This window comes from Dipodomys spectabilis, unplaced genomic scaffold (genome assembly GCF_019054845.1).
Source record: "Dipodomys spectabilis isolate Male_0828 unplaced genomic scaffold, ASM1905484v1 ptg000179l, whole genome shotgun sequence".
Lineage (NCBI taxonomy): Eukaryota > Metazoa > Chordata > Mammalia > Rodentia > Heteromyidae > Dipodomys > Dipodomys spectabilis.
Window position 1 is genome coordinate 6608618 of NW_024870856.1, and position 23883 is coordinate 6632500.

Consider the following 23883-nt stretch of genomic DNA (forward strand, 5'->3'; position numbering starts at 1 on the left):
ACCCGACGTCGGGTGGCGGTCGGTGAAGCCCTTCGCGGTGGCGGCTGCGCGGCGGGGACGTGCGGGGGGGATTGGATCCCAAGCCGGCGCCGCGCGCTGCTGCGTGATCTTCGGGGACAAAGGAAGCGCGAAGCCGCGCAGGAGAGCGGCGGGAGCGCGCCCCGGCCCGCGTGCGCACCCGAGGCCCCGCCCTCCGGGGCTCCGGCCCCCGGGTTCCCGCACGTGCACCTTCTGCGGGCCCGGGGTCCGGCGTCCGGAGCCTCCCGAGCCGGCGCTCCGCGCGGGTCGTGGGTGCTCGGTCTGAGGAGGTACAGCAACGCCACTGAGGGCAAAAAGACGGGAAAAGGAAGCAGCGTGTTAGCGTGGCTCCCGGCGCAGGGGGTCGGAGCGACCCCTCCGCGAAGTCGCTGAGGCTGAGTCGGGTGTTAGCCGCCCCTCTGGTAACCTGGCGCGGAGGCCGCCCACCGAGCCCGCGCCACGCCGGTGCCGGGAGAACGACGAGCGCAAACTTGGCCAAGAATCCTTGGCTGCTTCTGTAAATTGAGGAAGTGCCCGAGAGGAGGAGGGGAAGGAGGAATGGGGAGGTGATGGGGTGATTGTCTCCCAAGTGCATCAGGTGCACTTGCGGAAATAGCACAATGAGGGCAGAGGCTTGACTTGAGCTGTTGAGGGCCTGCTTAGCAAGCACAGAACCCCGAGTTCCACCCCCAGCACTGCTGGGGAGAAAAAAAGAACGATCACAATGAAACCCAACTTATCACAGCTGTGTGCTCGTGCAAAATACAGATTAGAAACACTGCACCTTACAGTTGCCTGATCAGAAGCCAGAAAGGCTTTGCAACCTGTGTTTTAAAATAACAGACTGAAAAGAGCTTCAAGAATATTAATATTGAATTGAGGAAGGCCTGTCTTTGATCCTTATCGATATGGAGGCTTAAAATTAAGAAAATGAAATGGAGCTCTTCAAAAACCGTAGCCCTTGGTAATGTCACCCATTTGACAAAGTCATACTAATCAAGGCAAACTCATCTTGCCACAGTAACAAGGACCCAGTGGTTTTGAGGTCTGACCTTGAGAGTTGAGCAGACGTTCTGTAAAGGTATTTGTATTTTTCCTAAGAAGCTAAATTTGATGCTACTTTTCCATAACCCCGTCCTTCCTACCCATCCCCAACAAGAACTCACACTCTGTAAAGCCTATGATAGAACACAAAACAGAATCATTGGGCCCATCAGATTAACTATGTAAGAGGGAAAGATTGAGAGAGATTTGCTGAAGAACTGAATATACTTAGGGTAGGCATGTGAAGCCCCTGGTAGTAGACAAAGGTAAGGTCTAGAGGTTTATTGGGGGGAGAAAGGAGAGAATGAGAATGTATCCTGTGATCTGGTGATTCTCAAAAACAAAAATAGCCCAAATTTGGCCCCCAACCACATTCTCTGCTCCTGAATCAAGATAGAACCACTTGCTCCACTACCCCACCACAATAGCCTGTGTAGGTAGGTACCAAGTGCCCTGATACCTCAAACCTCTGAGCTAAATAAGTCTTTTTTCCTTCTGAGTAGCATGTGTCAGGCTAGGCATGGTGCCTCATACCTATAATCCTAGCTACTCTGGAGATCCAGATGATAGCAGTTTCAAGTCAGCCAAGGCTTAATAACAAAAAAAAGTTAGTGAGACCCCATTTCATCAAGCAAGTCAGACATGATGGGACTTCCTTGAAACCTCAAGGATACAGGAGGCATAGTAGGGTGATGGCAGTCTGATGCCAGGGCTGTGGCTCAAGTAGTAAACTACCTACTGGCCTGACAGTACTAAGAAAGAAAAAAAAGCTGTATTTTATTATAGTAATGAGAAACTAATTCAAACAGAAGGGACACATGGGATGACACTAACTATAATAATAACAGTGATTAACCAAACTTCTTATTACATCCAGTGAATATGAGTAACACTCACCTAAGGTAATATACCCATTTTACAGATGAGCCATCAGATTCACAGTAGATTAGTAACTAGCCTTATGCTGTACCCAAACTGGAAGAGAAAGAAGAATTAAGGGACAAATCTGACTTCTGGCCTTCACTTAAGCCTCATTGATTTGACATCTATGGCATCTTACTAACATTAAACCCTTAGTTTTTAATTACGAGTTTAAAATTATAGCCAGCAGGTGACCTTCCAACAATGGCATAGAATTGCTGCTGAAGAAGCATAGCTGGATGTGGTTGTGTACACCGATAATACCAGCTACTTAGTAGGCAGAGGAGAGATCATGAGTTTAATTTCAGCATGGGCAAAGTTATAGTGACTATATTTTGAAAACAAAATAAAGGCAAAAGGACTAGGGGTGTGGCTCAAGTAATAAAGAAGTTGCCTAGCAATCGTGAGGCTCTGCATTCAAGCCCTGCTCATACACACACACACACACACCACACCACACAAACCATTTAAAGTTTAACATTTTTGACATTAACTTCTTAAAGGCAATTTATGACATTTTAAACATTAGATTCCCCCCACCTCAGCTTCCCTTCCTATTTTTTTTTCCTTTCATCTTTCTTTTCTATTTCTCTTCCTTGAAGTAAGACCCAAGTGCAATATAAGAAATAACTTGAGGGTAGGGCTGGAGTTGTGTCTCAAAGGGTAGAACACTTGCCTAGCAAGCATAAGGCCCTGAATTCAAACACCAGTACCACCAAAAGGAAAAAAGAGAGAGAAGGAAATTCATTTAGTTGAACAATTGTAAACATAGAATAAAAATGGTTAGCCATGCCTCTGACTCACGCCTGTAAGCCCAGCTACTCAACAGGCTGAGATCTGAGGATCATGGTTCAAAGCCAGCCTGAAGTGGATTTAGAGAGCCAAGTGGTAGAGAGCCAGGCTTGATTAAAAAAAAAAAAAAGTAAGGCCCTGAATTCAAGTCCTACTACCCCTCCCTGCCCTATACATAAAAAGAATACAGATGGTTAGGTTTTCCTCTGTTAGAGAAAATGTCAACATGGAAAAGTACAGGCTAGAAACACAAGTATTATTATGAACTCACTTGAAAAAATGTAAATAGGTAGCTCTAGAAATAGTTACATATGGATATAGACGTATCAATATGTGTTATTTCCTAATCAATTTTTTTTCAGTTCCCTTGAAAGGATCTTTGTTCATGGAGGCTAAGACTGGTGAATGAAGTTTTGATGAGGAACAGGCACATGGTTGGAATATGTTCCAGAAGTAAGAAGAGGAAAACCAGAACTTTACAGTGATGACATCGAGGTGAGTAGATGATCAAGGTTAAGATGACCAGTATAGGATGGATGGACATAATTAAAAAAGCAAAGTTTGCCAAGATGTGTGGTTGAGTTGTTCCCTTCGGAAGGGCTGCAGTACAGATTAGCCTACAAACCAGAAGGGCTGTCTCCTTTCAAACTGTCAAGGACATAATTACATGGAGAAATCTGAAAGACTGCCCCTGAAAGTAAGCCTAAAAGCAGTGTATGTTCCTGGATTGGATCCTAAACAAGAAAACTTACACACACAAACTAACACTAGTTGCTATGTTCAAAGTATACAACTTGTGGGGGGGAGGGGGGTGGGAGGAAAAAACGGAGAGTGAGGGAAGGGGTGACATTGTCCAAAAAGAAAGGTACTCTCGGGGCTGGGAAGTTGGCTCAGTGGTAGAGCGCTTGCCTTGCATGCCTGAGGCCCTGGGTTCGATTCCTCAGCACCACATAAGCAAAAAGAAAAAAGCCGGAAGTGATGCTGTGGCTCAAGTGGTGGAGCGCTAGCCTTGAGCTGAAGAGCTGAGGGACAGCGCGAAGGCCCAGAGTTCAGGCCCCACGACCGGACCCAAAACAAACAAACAAACAAAGATACTGTTTGCCTGACTTACATAACTGTAACTCCCTGTACATCATCTTTATAATAACATTAAAAAGCCGATGTTGGAGACTCATGCCTGTAATCCTAGCTACTCCAGAGGATTGTGGTTCAAATACAGGATAGACGGAAAAGTTTCTGAGGCTCAACCTTCAAATGGTGGAGCATCAGATGAGAAAGTAAGTCCAGCTAGCTTGAGGCCTGAAGTTCAAATCCCAGTATTGGCAAACCCTAAAAAAATGTGAAAGTAAGATATGCACCTGTGCGTATAGATCAATGGTAGAGTATTTGTCTAGCATTCATAAAGCCCTGGGTTTGAAACCCAGTACTGGAATGAATGAATGAATGAGAAAAAGACATTCTTGGGACAGCTGGCAAACTGACCGTTGAATGTGAACCATTGTATGGTATCGTTGGTTTCCTGTTTTGAGAGATCCTTGCTTGTGGGGGGAGATACTGGAAAAAAATGATAGAAAATCAGTTCTGAAGCTTGTTTTCAAGTGGCTCAGAGAAACTGTATGTTATGAGAGTGATTGATGGTTTAGTAATTGTTGAAGCTGGGTGAGGGCAGGATAGGAGTTGCTTTATGCTATGCTTGTAACTTTTCTTGAATTTGAAATTATTTGAAAATCCATTTTTTTTTGCCAGTCCTAGGGCGTGAACACAGGGCCTGAGCACTGTCCCTGAGCTTCTTTTGCTCAAAGCTAGCACTCTATACTTGAGCCACAGCACTACTTCCGGCTTTTTCTGTTTATGTGGTATTGAAGAATCGAACCAGGGCTTCATGCATGATAGGCAAGCACTCTACCACTAAGCCACATTGCCAGCCCTAAAAATCAATTAAAATATTAATTACTGATAGAGGGGGTGAAATAATTGGAATATAATGTAAACATGTGTAGAAAAGTAACAATGAAATCTTTCCCCCTCTATAACTAGTGTAAGCTTAAAAAAAAGTAAAAGTACTGATACAACTCTAAAGCCAAGCCATAGTTCCCAAATTTGGGGTCTCAATCACACCTTTGGCAGTCTGATAAAATTTATGGACTTTGTTCCCAGATAACTTTCATTAAGTCAATACATTACCTACAATTTCAAGAAAAAATTCAAGCATAAACCCCCAGGTTAAAAGGCTTTTTCAACTGGACACAGTAGCACACATTTATAATCCCCACATTCAGGAGACTAGACAGGAAGACCTTTAGTTGTAGGGCAGCCTGAGCTACATAGCAATATCCTGTCTCAAAACAACTCATTTAAAAATGTTGGTATTCACTTACCTTTCCAAGATGTGGCAAGCTAGGTTATTTAAATCAAGAATTGCATATAATCGGCAAAATACCAAATATATATTTTTCAGTGCACAAAAGAGATAACAGCAATAGTGAAGTGACTACCAGACCAAAATCTAAGGGCAAGAAGATTCCAAAAGGTAAACAGATTGTTAAAAGTGGTTTTGTTCTGCTGAATAAAGTTGACATGTTTGGATGTTTCCAGGGCAAGAAGGAGCACTTTGGCAGGTACCAGTGGCTCATTCCTGTAATCCTTGCTACTTGGGGGGCTGAGATCTAAGGATTATAGTTGGAAGCCATCCTGGGCAAGAAAGTCTGTGAGACTCTTATCTCTAATACCCCCCAAAAAGCTAGAAATGGAGATCTGGCTCAAGTGATACAGTGATATTAAGCCTTGAGAAAAAAGCTCAAGGACACCACCCAGGCCCTGAGTTCAAGCCCCAAGATTGGCACAAAAATAAAGAAGGTGCACTTTCAAAATTCTGCCCAAGGTTAGATGTCTGTACACACACCTTCCACCAGGAGTTTCCCTGAGACTCACATGGCTTTTCTTGTAGGGAACACTGAACAGAAGTAAATGTGACTCTTCTTTTATTCACAAGAAAACATCAAGCTCCTTAGCTAAATTTCTGTCACCTTCATTGTTGCTGTAAATGGAATGTTTGCATCTGTATTAAAGCCCTGATCTGCAATGGGATGGACTGTGGTCTCCTAAGAAGTATGACTTTTGGGAGGTCATTAGTTTTAGATGAACCAATAAATTAGGAGGGAGCCCTGTGAAGAAGATATTCCCACCCCCACTTTTCTCTCTTCCTACTACATGAGAGTATGGCAAAAAGGTGGCCAGCTGCAAACAACAAGAAGCCATCGTCACCAGAACGTCAACCCCTAGACCTAGAACGTTCAATGTTCTTCCAGAATTATGAGACATGTGTTTTTTAATTTAATTTTAATTTAATTAATTAATTAATTTTTTGTTGGTTGTGGGTCCTGAACTCTGGGCCTGGGCGCTGCCCCTCAGCTCTTCAGCTCAAGGCTAGCACTCTACCATTTGAGCCACAGTGCCACTTCCAGCTTTTTCTGCTTATGTGTGCTGAGGAATCGAATGCATGGCCTCATGCATGCAAGGCAAGCACTCTACCATTGAGCCGCCTTCCCAGCCCTGAGATATGTTTATGAGCTACTCAGTCAATTATACTCTGTTATAGAGCTTGAACTGATAAGGACAATTACTCTCAAACACACACACACACACACACACACACACACACACACACACACACACACACACACACACTTCAGTCCTGGGGCTTGAATTCAGGGCCAGGGCTCTGTCCCTGAGCTGCTTTTGATCAAGGCTAGTGCTGTACTATGTAAGCCAGAACTCCACTTCTGGCTTTAAGAGCCTCATAGACTTTCCTGCCGCAGCTGGCTTTGAATTGCAGTCCTCAGATCTCAGCTTCTTGAGTGGCTAGGCTTATAGGTGTGAGTCACCAGCGCCTGCCTCTACCAAACATTCCTTGAAGTTTTGTTCTGAACACTATGTTACACTGTAAAGATAAGCATGTTGGGCCGGACTAAAACCCAGTTTCCTCCCTCATAGAACATTACAACTAGATTAGAAACTGCTGCCTTGCTTTCCTGGGAAGACTCATTTATAACTTCATTTGGGGAATCCAGTAATGAGTACTATTCTGACCACTTAGAGATAACTTTGGGTTCTGAGAATGTCTACAGTATTAGAATTAACACGTCTGTAACTTTTTCCTTCCTGTGTGACCTCCTTTTCCCTGTCAAAATAACACCCAGTTTTCTTTTCGAAAGCCACTCCTGCTTACTGGAATCAGAGGGCCTGAGCCAGTTCCATAGCAGGGGGCCACCCCTCCCCTGGGGGCATGCTCCCTCTGCTGCCATTATCCAGCACCCTTCTCCACCCACCACGAGTCTGAATTTCTGATGCCTTGCCTTGACTTTGAGCCCCCCCCAGTATTTGTATTTCATATCCTAGCCAGTCATTCATAAGCTCAAAAGTAATCAAGCGCTGACTGAGTACTGGCACCGTTCAATTAGAGATATAGGGGCGGAAGGGACGAGTACATTGCTCACGTGGCCATGCTCCGTGGGCTCAGCCTGTGCTGGGAGCTAATGGTGGCCTGATCTCACAAGAAGTGATCTCACTGTCAGAAGTGTCCTCCTCCTCCCCACAATGCCAAGCTGGGTGTTCAACCTCACTTCCCTTCCTCTTGTGAGGTCCCATGCTCCAAGATCTCCAGTGTCTTCCTGAAACTGTGTTCCTACTCTGCCCCACGCCCCCTCTCCTTGTTAACTGTGGGGACCCTTCTCTTGAGCTGTCCAATTTCTGAGTGTAGATTGCAATACAGTCTCTACAGGCTGACACGGGCTGGGCCATGTCTGACAGTGGAACTCTGCCAGGGTGTGGCAGCCAGTTCAGGAAACCAGGCAGCATCCTCAGGACTGAGGAGCCTGGTACCTTAGGACTCCGTCCATAATTGCCAGCTTCCCTGAGTCTTGCCACTGACGAGCCAGAGGAAGACAAACACTCATCTCCTACCCAGGTCATTGGATGCCCCAGTTCTGTGAGCTTCCTGCAGCGTTTCCACACCGTTGGCCTCTAATCAGGGCAGCCCTGGAGGCTGCCTTTATTTCACTCCAAAGTATTCTGCTCTGCCTGCTTTTGAATCTCGGCCAAATACAAATGAAGATGGCAGGCTCCTTTGGCAGGAGGCCCTGCACAGACCTCGCTTGTTCTCATTTGGGTGGTCTTTGTCCCCATTTCATTTTAGTAGCAGGCCCTTAGGCCTTCCATTTGGAGTCCTGCCCACCCAGGCCTTCAGACAACCTTCCCCTCTTCTCTTTTTGAGGTCTGTCAGCCTCAGATCTGTCTCATTTTGATAGAAATCATAGCACTTAAGAATTGGCCTTTCTGGGCAATGACTCATTGGTTTCTTCATCGTGGCAGGGGAGACTCCAATCACTGCTGGAGACCTACAGAGCCACATTTTAGCCTCAGTGCTGGGAAGCAGTTGCCATAGTGATAGATGCGTCAGGCAGGCTCACTGAAGCCGGCCCACGCTGAGAGAAGGGGTTGGCCTTCTGCTGTATTGCTGCTGGACCCCCAACTCCCATTCCCAAGCTCTGAGAGCACAGTAGTTATACTCTGAGAACCCTAGCTTAGTATACCACCCCCCTTCCCCACCCCTGCCATGTTGTCTATAATAGTTGGCCTCACTAGGTTGTACAGCTTAGTCTATGTTGCTTAGCAACAAAATAACAAATAATGTAAATCCAATCTCCATTGAATCTGCATGAATGCCTCACTTTTTTATGTGGATGCAATCTCAGGGTTCTGTGCCAGGGTGGGGGGAGGCTGACCCAAACCTTTCCAAACGTAGAAGTAATGCATTGGGAAAAAGTACATAAAGCAAAAGGGCACATTCTGATCAACTCTAATAAACACTCAGACCCAGATAGAGAAAGCAAACATTGCCACAGTCCCAAGGAGTTCCCTCCTGGCCTTCCCAGGCAGTACCAACTCAACTTGGACAGACATATGGCTTTCATCACCATCCTTCTGTCCTGCTGTTTTTGAACTTCACTTAGAAGAATGACATAGTATGAACCTTTTGTGTCTGACTTACTTCGTCATCACGTGTCAGTGAGGCTTTCCCATGTTGTATAGGCACTAAGAGGAGGAGGGACGGGATGCTGCTGAACACCAGTCCCTCCTCCCCTGCCAGCCACGGCACTGGCAGGACAAAACGTCACTAGGCCCTGGATTCACTGTCTCCACTGAAACCCCCTGCATGAAAGCATACTTGCGGGAACCCATGCTCATCCTGCTCTGGCCCATCTCTGCTGGTGAATGGGGATGCCACCACTTCCATCGCCATGGCTCCCAGCCTCTTTCAGTCCTATCAGTCGGGATAGCTGACATACCTGTGTTAGGGCGCCCGCAGTGGAAGCTGTTCAGGGGGTTCATTGCATGGGAACTCGAAGGCACTTGAGTTGTGTTCCCTCCAGAGATCCCTCTTTCTAGTCAGTTGACTCCCTCCTCTTCCTCCCTCCCTACCTCTCGATTGCTCTGAAAATTCTTTTTTGGAAGTAATTTCAGTTAGCTATGGAGAAGTTACAAATTCTGGTAGACATAGTAGATTCATAGATTCGTAGTACAAATTCTGATAGACGTTTACCCCAGTCCCTAAAAGTTAGTATTTGGCCATATTTTCTTTGCCATTCTTTCTTTGTCTATATGCATAATTCATATAAATTCATTTTTCTAAATCCCTGAGAGTATATTGTAAACATGTCTCCTAAATACCTCAATGTGTGTGTGTGTGTGTGTGTGTGTGTGTGTGTGTGTGTGTGTGTGTGTGTGTGGTTAGCTGTGGGGCTTGAACTCAGGGCCTGGGTACTGTCCCTGAGCTTTTTTGCTCAATGCTAGGGCTCTACCACTTTGAGCCACCACACCACTTCCAGTAGTCTGAGGTTAATTGGAGATAAGAGTCTCATGAACTTTCTTCCCCAGGCTGGCTTTGAACCTTGATCCTTAGATCTCAGCCTCCTGAGTAGCTAGGATTACAGACCTGCGCCACAAGCACCTAGCCCCCCCCCATTTTTTTTTTGCACCTAGCTCTTAATGTGTGTGTGTGTGTCTCTCTCTCCCTCCTTCCCTCCCTTCTTTCCTCCTTTCTTTTCCCTCCCTCCCTTATTCCTTTCCTCCCTTATTCTCCCTTTTTCCCTTCCTTCCCTCCCTCCTTCCTTCCTTCCTTCCTACCTTCCTCTTTTTCAAGGACATTTTTCTTAAGCTGGGCGTGGTGACTCATGCCTGTTACTCAAGCCATTTAGAAAGCATAAGTAGGAGGATTGCAGCCTAGGCAGCCGTGACAAGTGAGACCCTATTTAAAACACAATAAAAGCAAAGGCGCAGTGCCTATGTGCATCTGATCATATAAAATAAAATTTATTGAAATGAGCTCCAGGAAATGGAAGCAAAGGATTTTGTTGCTATTTTTGTTTTCTTTTGTCTTGTTTGTCCATTTATCTGTTTTTGTGAGGGTAAACAGTGGCACAGAATTGAACAAATGCAGCAGCAGCACTCACTAGACATTATGCTGAAAGTGAATTACGCAACTTGTGGGTGATGATGGGAGGGGAGAACTGGGAGAGAGCAAGGGAAGGAGTAACATTGAAAGGAAATGTGCTTGTCACCTGACTTACGTAACTGCAACCTCTCTGTACATCACCTTTATAAAAAAATTTTTTTCAGCAAAAAGGCTAATGTGACTCAAATAGTAGCGTACATGGATAGCAATCACATGGTCCTGAGATTAAGCTCCAGTATCACAAAAAAGGAAATTAATTGTGTGTGTGTGTGTGTGTGTGTGTGTGTGTGGTGTGGTGTGTGTGTATGTGTGTGTGTGTGTGTGGTGTGGTGTGGTGTGTGTGTGTGTGTGTGTGTGTGTGTGTGTGTGTGGTGTGGTGTGTGTGTATGTGTGTGTGTGTGTGTGGTGTGGTGTGGTGTGTGTGTGTGTGTGTGGTGTGGTGTGGTGTGTGTGTGTGTGTGTGTGTGTGGTGTGGTGTGTGTGTGTGTGTGTGTGTGTGGTGTGGTGTGTGTGTGTGTGTGTGTGTGTGTGGTGTGGTGTGGTGTGTGTGTGTGTGTGTGTGTGTGTGTGTGTGTGTGTGGTGTGTTCTGGTATTAGGGCTTGAAGTCAAGGCTTAGGTGTTGTCCCTCAGCTTTTTCACTCAAGGTTGGCACTCTCTCTTGAGCCACAGCTCCATTTTAGCTTTTTGCTGTTTAATTCCTGCTGGCTTTAAATTGTGATTCTAGACCTTAACTTCCTGAGTAGCCAGGCTTACAGATTTGAGCCATCAACACCTGGCAAAGGTCATTTTCTTAGAAAACCATAATATAAACTGGGTACAGGTGGCTCATACCTTTAATCGTAGCTATTGAGAAGGCTAAGATCTAAGGATAGTGATTCAAAACTAGCCCTGGCAGCAAAGTCCATGTGGCTCAAAGTAGTAGAGCACTAGCCTTAAGCGTAAAAGCTCAGGGACAGCGCCCAGGCCCTGAGTTCAAGTCCCACGACTGACAAAAAAGAGCAGTATATTCAGTAACACAAAAGAATTATCCATAGAGCATCATCCTTATTATATATTACACAGTGTCAATCATTTATTAGTCTCCTTGCAGTTTTTTTAAAAATTTATTTTGATTATGGTAAAATATAAAGTCTGAAATTTATTATTTTAACCACATTTAAGTATACAATATATGACATAAATTACATTTAAAATGTTGTGCAATCATCACCTCTATGCATTCCTAGCACTTTCTCTTCATCCCAGCCTGAAACCTTGTACCCATCAAACAACATCTCCTCCCCTCCCCCCCTCCCCTCCTCTTCCCTTCTCCCTCCTCTCCCCCCCCAGTTATCTCTCTGTAACTGTAGGAAATTGACTCTTCCTGATACCTCAAATAAGTGGTATCACACCGCAAATGTCCTTTTGTGACTGAATTGTTTTACTTTACATTATATCCTTAAGGTTCATCCATGCCGTAACTCATGTCCTTCATAATGGAAGAAGTTTTGGTTTTTCCTGGTCCAGTTCTCAGAATCTATTTTGCGTGTAGTTACTAACTCTCTTTAGTCCCATTGACGGAGGAAGCGTTCCTGTGTCATTTATAACACGGATGTGTCTGTGGACCAGGTGTTCTGTAATGTCCCGCTTGTCTTGAGACATTTTGTTTCTGTTGTGTTGCATCAGGCCACAGGTGGTTATTATCCTGTTGCTGCCAATGCAAGGCTCAGTTAAGGCTGGTCAGCTTTCTCCACTGCAGAGTTAAGGGTCTTCCCTTTGGTGTTGGTATGTTTAAGACCATATGTAAGTCCTGTTTCTCATCAAACTTTCCCCATCATTTATCCATTGATATTGATTATTCTCTCTGATATAATGATTACTATGATGTCTAAGTGGTATTTTCCCATTTCATGATTCCTCCGATATTTATTAATTAGTTGATATCCTAGCAGAAGGAAAAGCTTTGCCTCCTTTAATTAATTAATTAATTGTTCCTATCTTAGGGCTTGAACCCAAGAACTGGGTTTTTTTTTGGGGGGGGGGTCCAGTGGTGGGGCCTGAACTCTGGGCCTGGGCACTGTCCCTCAGCTCTTCAGCTCAAGGCTAGTGCTCTACCACTTGAGCCACAGCACCACTTCCAGCTTTTTTCTTTTTGCTTATGTGGTACTGAGGAATCAAACCCAGGGTCTCAGGCATGCAAGGCAAGTGCTCTACCACTAAGCCACCTTCCCAGCCCCAAACACAGCTCTCTTGTTGGCACCCTGCCCCAGCTCCCATGTGGCTGTGCTGGAGAGCTGCAGAGGCAGCAACCAGGAATAGGGCGGAGGGTGCGAGCAAGTCCAGCAAGCAAGCAAGAAAGCAAGAGAGCCAGGAACCCCTGGGGAAAGGGCAGCAGCTAAGGCATCCTTTCTGCATTCCTTTTATTCCAGGACCACCCAAGGGCATGTTAGCATGCCAAATTGCTGCCTGTGTTTCTCTCCCGGACTTTCCCTTACATCTCTGGTGGGTCTAGAGGCTATGGGGGGAGGCACTCCAGAACGCAATCCCTCCTGTGCCTAGGCAAGGTCTGCCCTTGTCATTTCTCCTCCTGAAGCCTGAGATCACCAGCTATCCCTGGAGGGATGGCAATCAAGTGGCAGGCTCTGATGGCAGATGGTCCTGCAGGGTTACTGCAAACAGGACGTGGAGTGTGTGTGTGTGTGTGTGTGTGTGTGTGTGTGCGTGTGTGTGTGTGTGTGCGTGTGTGTGTGTGTGTGTGTGTGTGTGTGTATGAGGGTATGGGGGAGGGTGTCTCCCACTCCTGGGGACAGGATAGGTGTATAGGACACCATGCATTTTGGTTGACAGCCAGCTTTGGTGGAGAAGGACCTGAACTGGCCTAGGAGGCTTCAGGACAGTGGTGGGGTCAGCCTCTCTCCTGGGCTCTTCAGGAACCCCTGCTCACTCCACCCCTCACTCCCATCACTGAGGAGAAGAAGAGGAAGTGTGGCAAGTGGCAAGGGCTGAAGGCAGGACTCAAGTGAGAAGATGCTTGCCTTGCAAGCTGAGGCCATTTTTCTGTGCTTAGAAGAGAAGCAGTATGCAGTCCTTAAGTGTGAATATTTGGACAATGCTCAAAGGCCAGTCTGCACACCTATTATGCCCTTCATCCATGTAAAGGGTACAGCTCAGTGGGTTAGTGCACCACCTCATGCAACCATGACCACATCCACTGCAGAACAGATTCTGGCCAGCTGCTGGTGGCTCACGCCTGTAATCCTAGCTACTCAGGAGGATGAGATCTAAGGATCATGATTCAAAGCCAGTCTGGGCAGGAAAGTCTGTGAGACTTTTTATCTCCAATTAAGCACCAAAATGCTGGAAGTGGAGAGCACTAGCCTTGAAAAAGAAAGAACGAAAGAAAGAAAAGAAAAAAGAAAGCTCGGGACAGCACCCAGGCCCTGGGTGCAAGCCCTATGACCCACAAAAAAAGAAAAAGGAAAAATCCTTGAGACTCTTATCTCCAATTAATTAGCAAAAGGACAGCAATAGAAGTGTGGCTTAAGTGGTATAGCACCAGCCATGTGAGAAAAAGCCAAGTATCAAAAAAAGAAAAAAAAAGCCATTCCCATTTGTTATTATCTTTCTGGATATTCCATGTAAATGAAATCAGATAATATATGATCTTTTGTTTGTGGTCTCTTTCACTTTACATATTTTCAATATCCATCTATGTTGTAATATGCATTGATACTTTATTCCTTTAGATCATCAAACAATAATAAATTATATTAGTACACCATATTTTATCTTCTTCCTCAGTTAATGAACACGTGGGCTTTTCTACTTTGTGCCATTAGAAACACTGCTGATACGAATATTCATATACCTATTGTTGTGTGGATATGGTTTTAATTATTTTGGCTTTATGCCTTGGAGGAGCAGGATTGCTGGTCCTATGGTAACACTAAGTCACATATTGAAGGAATTGTTAAAGACCTAATATTAGATATTTTGGGGAAAGTGGGGAGGCCCATTCAAAAAGCAAATGCATAGAATTGCAACAGCACCGATAAATAAGTGGAGACTTCTCTATAGACAACAGTATAACAACAAATACCTGCTCACTATATTGGAAAGTTCAGTTCCAAGTGGAGAGGCTGGATGGAAGAGAGGCAGACATCCCAATCTCTTGCTATAACCCATTACAGATGTTTTAGTACAAAGTGCAGAACACACGGCAGAGGCTGGCTCAGCGGGGGCCTCCCTCAGCTGGGGACAGGGCTGCGGGATTTACAGCTGGAATAAGATTTGCCTCTACATAGTCAGACTGTGTTGGCTACAGGTCAGGGAAATTTGGGGGGAGGGAACGGCTTAGGTTAAAGCCTGGCCATGAGAGAGGAGTGGTGAGAAAAAGAGGACAAGGAAAACAGGCTTGAGGAGGGAAACTGAGACACAATGTCAGGTCTCACACTAGAGTTTGAGACCTCCAGGCCCTGGTTGTCACTTGGGTGCCACTGGGGTAGGGCAGGGAAGTGAGCTTCTGTGCTAGACCTGTGCTCTCGGAGGTGGGGAGCCAGAGATGCTGATTGGGGCCAGTGGGGCCTGGGAAGGAGGATGCGGGAGGGAGGGAGAGGAGAGGCAGGGTAAGGAAGGATGAAGGAAGGGAGGGGAGGATGCAGGATGAAGGAGGGTGAAAGAAGGAGGAGGCAGGCTGGGTAACAATGGAAAGTAGTAAGGGAGAGTTGAGCTGCTTTGACTTTTAAAAATTTCAGCTGCTTTTTCTGGGGTGAAAGCTGTTTCCATCACCCCAGGGCTCGCATAGTACTGCTTTACAGCTGAGTTCTGAGATGAAGGTAGTTCAGAAGAAAACTCAGAGCATGGAGGAGGAGGCTAGCCGATTCTTTTGTTCTGGCAGATGCTTTGCTCTCTGCTTTGCTGGGCTATGCAGGACTGGCCCTCTCCGTGGCACATATCCACCCCGCTCCCAGCCACACATTGGTCAGGCTTCCCTCTGGCCACTGAAGGCCACCCCTGTCCCTGTAGCCGCAGTATGTAAGAAGGAGCCCTCTAAGTGGCGCTTTAGCTCAAGTGGTAGAGCGCTCGCCTTGAGCTGAAGAGCTGAGGGATAGCGCCCAGGCCCAGAGTTCAAGCCCCACGACCGACCAAAAAAAAACAAAAAAACAAAAAAAAAAGAAGGAGCCCTCTGCCTCCAGATACTGTCTCTTTCTTTCATCTTTCTTCTCTCATTTCTCTTTCTTCTCCCTTGTTTGTAAGCACCTGACCAGCTGTGTGGTGTGTCTGAAAGGTTGTGTCAGAGTAGCACCGTGCTTCCTGTAGCATTAAGACCCTGGACTTGGCCAGGTGCTCATGCCTGTAATCCTAGTTGTTAAAAAGGCTGAGATCTGAGGATCGAGTTTGAAGCCTGCCCTGGAAGGAAAGTCCGTAAGACTCTTATCTCCAGTTAACCACCAGAAAGCCATAAGTGGCACTGTAGCTCAAAGTGGTAGAGTGCTAGCCTTGAGCAAAAGAGCTCAGGGACAGTGCCTAGGCCTTGAGTTCAAGCCCCAGTACCAACAACAACAGCAACAAAACTCAGAAGTGGAGCTGTAGCTCCACTGTGCTAGCTTTGAGCAAAAAAGCTCAGAAAGAGCACTCTGAGTTGAAGCCTTAAGACTGGCACAAAAAATAAAGGAGATCCCTGCCTCAGGCACAAGCTGGAGTTTACACAGAGGCCTCCTAATAGAGAATAAGAAGAAAAATTATTCTCAGGATGGGCGAAGGCTGAAATTCTGGGTTGGAAGCTATAGAATGGAAGGTCAGAGGTGACAAGACCTCAAAGCCCTTGATTACATTCCTGAGTTTCATTGCTTACCTACATGTCCTTGGGGTTCAAGTTCAAGATGAAAGAGAAGTGCTTATTCCGAGGTTTTTTGTTTTTGTTTTTTCCAGTCCTGGCACTTGAACTCAGGGCCTGGGTACTGTCCCTGGGCTTCTTTTGCTCAAGGCTAGCACTCTACCACTTGAGCCACAGCACCACTTCTGACTTTCTCTGTTTATGTGGTACTGAGGCATCCAACCCAGGGCTTCATGCATACTTGGCAAGCACTCTACCACTAAGCCACATTCCTAGCTCCGTGTTCCAAAGCTTTGAAGTGGGAAGGAGCGTGAAGCATTTGGTTGACTGGGGTGACTGACTGGGAGTAGTTTGTCAATGTTTCCTCAACTTGGTATTCCTGCATGGTTCCTTCTTGCTAGGGACTTCTTGGAATGAGCCCAGGCTGCAAAGATGGGTGTCCGGTTGGATGTTGGCCTCATCCAGACATTACTCCTCAGTGCCAGAGTGCAGCAGGGTTCATAGCCTGCAACAACAGGGCAAAGTCTAAGCTGTATTTGTGAATTTCATCCTGACTTTTCTCTTTGCCTTCTGCCCAAGGGACCTAACAATAGTTGGGCTCTAGTGAACAATTATGTTCTTATTTGCTCAATCCTTTTGGGAACTGGATCCTTTCATTAGTCTACAACATTGTGACATGTTTAGATATCAGGAACCAAAGAGATAAGACCTACAGTTAGATAATAATAATACACTTAAAAATACTGAATGGAGCCGGGCACGGGTGGCTTATGCCTGTAATCCTAGCTTCTCAGGAGGCAGAGATCTGAGGATCATGGTTTTCAAAGCCAGCCTGGGGCAGGAAAGTCCATGAGACCACCAGAATAAACCACCAGAAAACCTGAAGTAGCACTGTGGCTCAAGTGGTAGAGCACTCGCCTTGAGCTGAAAAGCTGAGGGACAGTGCCCAGGCCCAGAGTTTAAGCCCCATGACTGACCAAAAAAATTAATAATAATAATAGCAAAATAGTGGGCTCGAGGTATGGCTCATGTGGTAGAGCCATCAAGCATGCCCAAGTTCCTGAGTTCAAGCCCTGAGTTCAATCCCCAGTACTAGCAGGGAGGGAAAAAAAAAAGCAAATGAGTTCTACAGAGTTTTCTCTTAGTTGTTGGTCAAACCTCATAAAATAAATGGGATCATAATTCTCAAACTTACCTGTTACTGTTACTGCTTTCTAACAGTTCAAAATCAATGCAGTCTATTAACACTGGACTGAATCTGACTCAAAATTCACCTTTAGCCTAGTTTTATCTAGGTCATGGGTTTAGAGCAAGAGCTAGCTTGCTGAATGCTTATATAGGATGGCCCTTGTAAACTGTGTGCTGTGTCCTTCCCCCTTTGCACTGTCAAGAAGTAGGAACTGTTTCTCTACTTCTTGATTATGGGATAGGCTTAACTTGCTTTAAATAAAGTGCCATGGAGTGACAAGGTCTAAACTGAGGTTAGGGCAGCACTATATTTTCTCCAAAATGAGATTTTTGACTCTGTTGTGAAAATTCAGGTGGCTGTTGCTGTCTGTCTCTTGGTTGTCTAGTTGTCTATTCTATTCTATTGGCCCACATGTCTGTTTTGGTGCCAGTGTCCTGCTGCTGTTTTTATTACAATGACTCAGTAGTGGGCTGGGAAGGTTGCTCAGTGTAGAGTGCTTGCCTTGCATGCATGAGGCCCTGGGTTCGATTCCTCAGCACCACATAAGCAAAACAGAAAAAAGCTGGAAGTGACGCTGTGGCTCAAGTGGTAGAGTGCTAGCCTTGAGCTGAAGAGCTGAGAGAGAGCTCCCAGGCCCAGAGTTCAGGCCCCACGACCAGACCCTCCCCCTTCCCCCCCCCCAAAAAAAAGCAAAAAAACAGTGACTCAGTAGTATAGTTTGAAGTCTGGTAGGTGGGATTGTATTGAATCTGTAGATTGCTTTTAGTAGTATGGCCTTTTTTTTTTCTCTTGGTCATGGGGCTTGAACTCTGGACCTGGGTGCTCTCCCTGAGTGCTCTTCAGCTCAAGACAAGTGCTCTACCCCTTGAGCCACAGTGCCACTTCCAGCTTTCTCTGTTTAGGTGGTGCTGAGGAATCAAACCCAGAGCCTCATTCATGCAAGGCAAGCACCTTCCTAGCCCCTAGTATGGCCTTTTTTGCTACATTAAATTTGCCAGTCCATGAATTTAGAAGGTCTTTCCATTGACTAGTATTTTCTTCAGTTTCTTCAAGGTTTGATAGTTTTTGTTTTAGAGGTCTTTTACTTCTTTTGTTTTTATTTTTTGAAGCTATTATGAGTGAGATTTTCTTTTGATTTCTTTCTCAGTCCATTTATTGTTGGTATATAGAAAAGCTGATTTTTATGTGTTGATTTTGTATCCTGTTATTTTGCTGAAATATTTATCAGCTCTAGATTTTAGTAGTCTTTAGGGTTGCTGTTGTTGTTTTTAAGTATAGGATTTTTTTTCCTTGCCTGGGATGACTTGGAACCTCTATTCCTAGATCTCAGCCTCCTGAGTAGCTAGCAATTCAGGTATGAACTGTCAATGCTCCAGCTAAGTATAGGATCTTATATAATGTAATTTGACCTTTTGTGTCCTTTTTGTTTATTTTTCTTACCTTATTGCTCTGGCAAGGAATTCAAGTATTACACTGAGTAAAAGTGGAGAAAGTAGATGTCCTGGTTTCATTTCTGACTTTAGAGGAAATTGATTCAGGTTTACCTGTTTAGTGTGATGTTGCCTATAGGTTTGTCATATCATCTCCATTATGTTGAAGTATGTTTCTCTTACTCTTAGTTCTTTAGCTCCTTTGTCATGAAAGTACAGATTCTGAGAGTGGCTCAGTGTCTCTCAGGAATTCTCCATCAGGATGGTACCCAGGGCTAAGCTTGAACTTCATGGAGGCTCAAGGAGCTATGTCCAGGATAGATGGCTACAAGGCTATTGTCACAATTCTCAGTTCAGCTCTGGCCTTGGTCTCTGCCCCGATTTTCTGACAGGACCCTGGACCTTTGCTTCTAATAGAAGCAACCAGAGGACACTGACAGCGCATCCACATTCTGACTGAAAATCTTCTTACCAGTACACTGTCTTCAGTCCTCAGGACTGCAAGCCACAGCATTGCTCTGCTTTTGCAACGTATCGAAGGACTGCATCCTCCAGTCTCTAATATCATCTGCCTCACCCTTCCAGTGTGCAGCTACAGCCAGTAAGACCTGAGCCTCTTACTCACAGCCTCGCCAGCCACCGGGGTTTCAGGATCACTCCTGACCAAGCCCATTGCCCTGTTCAAAAGCTACTCCCACACTCAAGGTTTTGTCCCAACACCACTTTCTCCTAGGAATCAGCATCTCTACTCACTAAAATTGCTGTGCAATAATTTAGTCTCATACTTAGCCTCTAGAAATAATACACATTACTACTTGCACAGTTTTCAAAGGTGCAGAGTCTTGGAGGTGCCTAGCTGGGCAGTGCTGACTTAGTGCCTCCCAGTTACCATCAAGCTATCAGCTGGGGAGCCACGTGTCAGTGGCTCACGCCTGTCATCCTAGCTACTCAGGAGGCTGAGATCTGAGGATCGCGGTTCAAAGCCAGCCTGGGCAGGAAAGGCTGTGAAACTCTTATCTCCTGTAAACCACCAGAAAACCGGAAGTGGTGCTGTGGCTCAAGTGGTAGAGTAGTAGCCTTGAGCTGAAGAACTGAGGGACAGCACCCAGGCCCAGAGTTCAAGCCCCAAATCAGATGAGGATGCAGCCATCTCACTCCTGATGGGGGAGAGGGGACTTGTCCCCCAGATCACTAGCCTGATGGCTATAGTCTGATCTTTCTTTGCCGTGTGAGCCATTGATGTCAGTGACTTTGATGTGTGTGGAGTATGTATTTTGAGATGTGGAAACCTGTAAGATAGTGGGAGGTGGGAGCAGGTGAAGTCGTTGCTCTTGGAAGGGATTAATGTAGTTCTTGTGTGATGCCTCAAGAGCACCTTGTTAAAAAGTGAGGACATCCATGTACTTGGTCCCCTCTGCATGCAGCCAGTCCCTTGTCCATTTCTCTGCTATGTGATGACACACTAGGACACTCTTGTATGGATTCTTCAACCATCAGAATAGAGAGCTTATTATCCTCGTTTCTTCTTACCGTACCTCGCCTCAGCTATTTTGTTATAGCAACAGGAAATGGACTGTGTGTGTGTGTGTGTGTGTGTGTAAGAGAGAGAGGGGAGAGGGAGAGAGAGGGAGAGGGATGGAGAGGGAGAAGGTGAGAGGGAGAGAGGAGTATAGTAGAGCCCTTTATAACCTAATTGGAAGAGAAATGTCATCATTACTTCTGCATTGCTGATCACCTAGACCCACTGAGATGCAGTATGGGAAGAGACAACTCCGGTGTGAATTCTCAGAGACAGGTCATCTTGAGGCTTTCTACCCCAGAATTACTAAGGAATGAAATGTCTTTATCCCTATAATTTCCATAGTTTAGGAAAAAATATCAAGGAAACACATTTAGTCAAACGTTAGTTATAACTGTATCTACACCTGGGGGCTATAGGAGTTGTCTTCCATTTACTTGTATAGATGCCACGCCACATACACTTGGTTAAAACTTCTGGAATGAAAGGTTCTGGACAGGAGTGGAGCCTGGCCTAGACTCAAGCCCCAGGCATCCCCCAGGAGTTGGTGGAGAACTGGATTCCCTAAAAAAGACAATCTGGTCATACTTAACCCGTTGTTCTCTGAGAAAGACAAGTTCCAGTGTGACTGCTGCTCACCACAGTGACCCAGGGCCCAGTGGCAGGATGCCTGCCCTGTGCCCTGACTAGTCCCACCTGGGAGAGCGTCTGTTCTGCCTCCAGGCGAGTTCAGGCCTGCCATTGTATACAACAACTCTTGTTTCCTCCTCTAACAAGCAGCTCAGTATCCAACCACCATGGGAACCCAGTCCAGAGGCACAATGGAGAGGAAGCTGCCGAAGCAAGCGTTTGGAAAGGAGCAGAGATCACAGCAGGCAAAGCAGCCATGAAGATGTGTCTGCAAGGAGTCCTTAGCTGGGTTCAGCAAAGAGAGGCCGGTGCAGGTGGGCGGAGCACTTCCATAAAGCTGCCTGTGGTGGATAGATGGCTTCTGATTTGACATTGACAACAGAATAAGGGACTGCAAGTTCAATGAATAGTCTCTGGCCAGAGAAACAAGGTCAAACGCTTAAGTTTCTTCACTTCCAGTGGTTCCTGGTATCTCCAGCTGAGTGGACATCTTTCTGTGACCAGTGGGTGTCACGCCACCTTCTGCGGAGTCTGCGTGAGAGATTGCGTTGGACAAAGAGCTTCAAGGAAGCATGCCCTCAGGAAGGGGGTGTTGGTTCAAGGCTTCCCATACACTTGGCTGCACCTTTATAGCCTCTGCCTTTATTCTTACTATCTTCTTCTTGGCTGTACATTCGTTGCCTTTATTCTCGTTTTGGCTATTTTTCTATTGATCCGCGAACAGAGCATGTTGTATTTTTCCAGTCCAATAGAGACGGCTTCTCTAACTAATAAAGACTAAGGCCAAAGATTAAAAGTGGGCAATGCCCCAATCAATCTATCATCTGATGTGACGTTGCCTCCAGAAACTCCTACAACTTCACAAGCGGTTTTGCAGCTCACGCATAGTAAATATAGAGACTTAAAATTTCCAGATATGTCCAATAGACAATCAATGAATTAAACTAAGTTAAAAAGAGTTATCCCAGTAGTTCAGAGAGTTCTAAAAAAGAAGGGACCTCTGATTATATAAGAAAAAGAAAGATTCTCCCAACAGTTATGATTAAGTTTAGTCCAACTTACGTTATAGGGAATAGATGGTGTTTTCACACAAAATATAAAGTTAGTAACATATTTCCTGAACCAACCAAGAACCATTTCCTTATACAGGAGCTTATAAAGATGAAATTAGTTGGATAAAAATAAAATTAAAAAGAGTACAATGTAAGTACAGCCCTGTCTTAGGTTTGTTAATTATTAAACATAAAAAGGCTGAATAGATGACGCATTCTATTAAACAATATGTTAGACTTGTTTCGCACCACTTAGCTTAAACAGTTGGTGGGATAGTCATTAATTTTCATGTAATTCATCAATGCTTTGCCTTTAAAAAAATTGATTACATGCTTAAATAAACAAAGAATCTATGTCACAATCACACACTGTATAAAAATGTTAATTCTCCTCAATAAAGATACACTCAGATGCAACTCTTTTGAGTCTGTGTCTGTCACTTCGCCGACTCCTTTGCCCACCTATCCCAAGATCCCTGTCCTGTCGGTCCCAGTGCTCCGGCCGAGCTGGTCCGTCGCATATAGATACTGGCATATTTCATAATCAAGTTAAATAAGAGATTGAGTTAGGTTGTCTAGGGGTAACAAGGTGGCTCATGAGCCTTCTAGCAACCAGCTGCTTTGTTTTCCCAGCCCCACCCTGTCTCCACAGACCTAGCGTGCCAGCACCCAGCCTGCTCCAGGCAAGGAGCCAGGGCTGAGTCAGCAGCCTGGCGGTAACCTGCACAAGATCAGGTGGAATGTGTTCTCCTCGGGTACTGGTGGGAGGTGTTCTGAACCCCAGCAGTGCTTCTCATTTTGTTCCTAAGTCTTCCAGGAGGAGGAGTTCCGTGGGGTTCTTTTCCTGACCTTGAGTCAAGGTCAGCGCATTGCAGGGGCTGCCTGAGAGTCAGCAGTTTTAACTTTGGCCTTGTCCAGTTTGTTAATTCAGCTTGGACTCATTTCAGCTCTGGAATTTAGTTACTTATTTCATAATGAAAAAATAAAAAACAGCTTTGCAAGAATTACTGGCAGTAACTGCTGAATCATTGCTCTTTAATTTAGAAGGAATTCTGTGACATTTTGGGGAGATATTCCATAAAAAGAAAACCTGGACTTCATTTTTTTTTTTAACAGTTTAGGGTTGCCTGGCACTAGTGGCGCATGTCTGTAATCCTAGCTACTCAGGAGGCTGAGATCTGAGGATCGTAGTTCAAAGCCAGCCCAGGTAGGAAAATCCGTGAAACTCTTATCTCCAGTGAACCACCAGAAAACTGGAAGTGGTGCTGTGGCTCAAAGTGGTACAGTGATATCTTTGAGCAGAAAGCTCAGGGATAGCGCCCACGTCCTGAGTTCAAGCCTCATGACCTGCAAAAGAAAAGAAAACAAAGAGTTTAGGGTTAAGACAGGCGTGGTAGTTACTCAATTTGAAGCCAGCCAGAGCACAAAAGTGAAAAGGTCAGTGAGATTCTTATCTTTGGCTAACCAAAATGCTGGAGCTGTGGCTCAAACAGCAGAGCACTCACCTTGATCTGGGGTTGGATTGGGGGTCACTAAGGGACATCACTAAGGCTCTGAGTTCAAGCCCTGGTACCAACAAGAAACAAACCAAACCAAACAGTTGTACGGCACGCAATACCCTATCATCCAAAATGGTGCCAGTTAGATTCAGCCTCCCTGCCTCAAAGCCACAAGTTTAGGGCTAAATATTCACTCATGTGATGGATTTTTCAGTTGAGTCTGAAACTAATTTTGGTGAAGTTGAAAACTGTCGTTTTAAGTGTTGCAAGCAATTGGTGATTTTTTTTGTTTTTCAGGTGGAAAGAATGTGTGTCTAAAGTTGCATCCCCATTTATTCACCTTGACACTTCTTTTAATTATTCAGATGTTAACAACAACAACAACAAAAACCCTACGTATTATTTTGGAGAAATCCCAAGATAGTGAACAGTTTACTTCCAGACTGTTTTGACTGGGATA

General features: G+C 45.3%; 1 long non-coding RNA gene across 1 annotated transcript; it reads left to right on the forward strand.

Annotated features, from left to right (window-relative positions):
- Positions 1-171: 171 nt before the first annotated feature.
- Positions 172-21136, forward strand: LOC122121018. Its single transcript, XR_006149857.1, has 4 exons — positions 172-308; positions 3138-3270; positions 5234-5305; positions 21023-21136. It is a non-coding gene; the product is annotated as an uncharacterized LOC122121018 (long non-coding RNA).
- The last annotated feature ends 2747 nt before the right edge of the window (positions 21137-23883 follow it).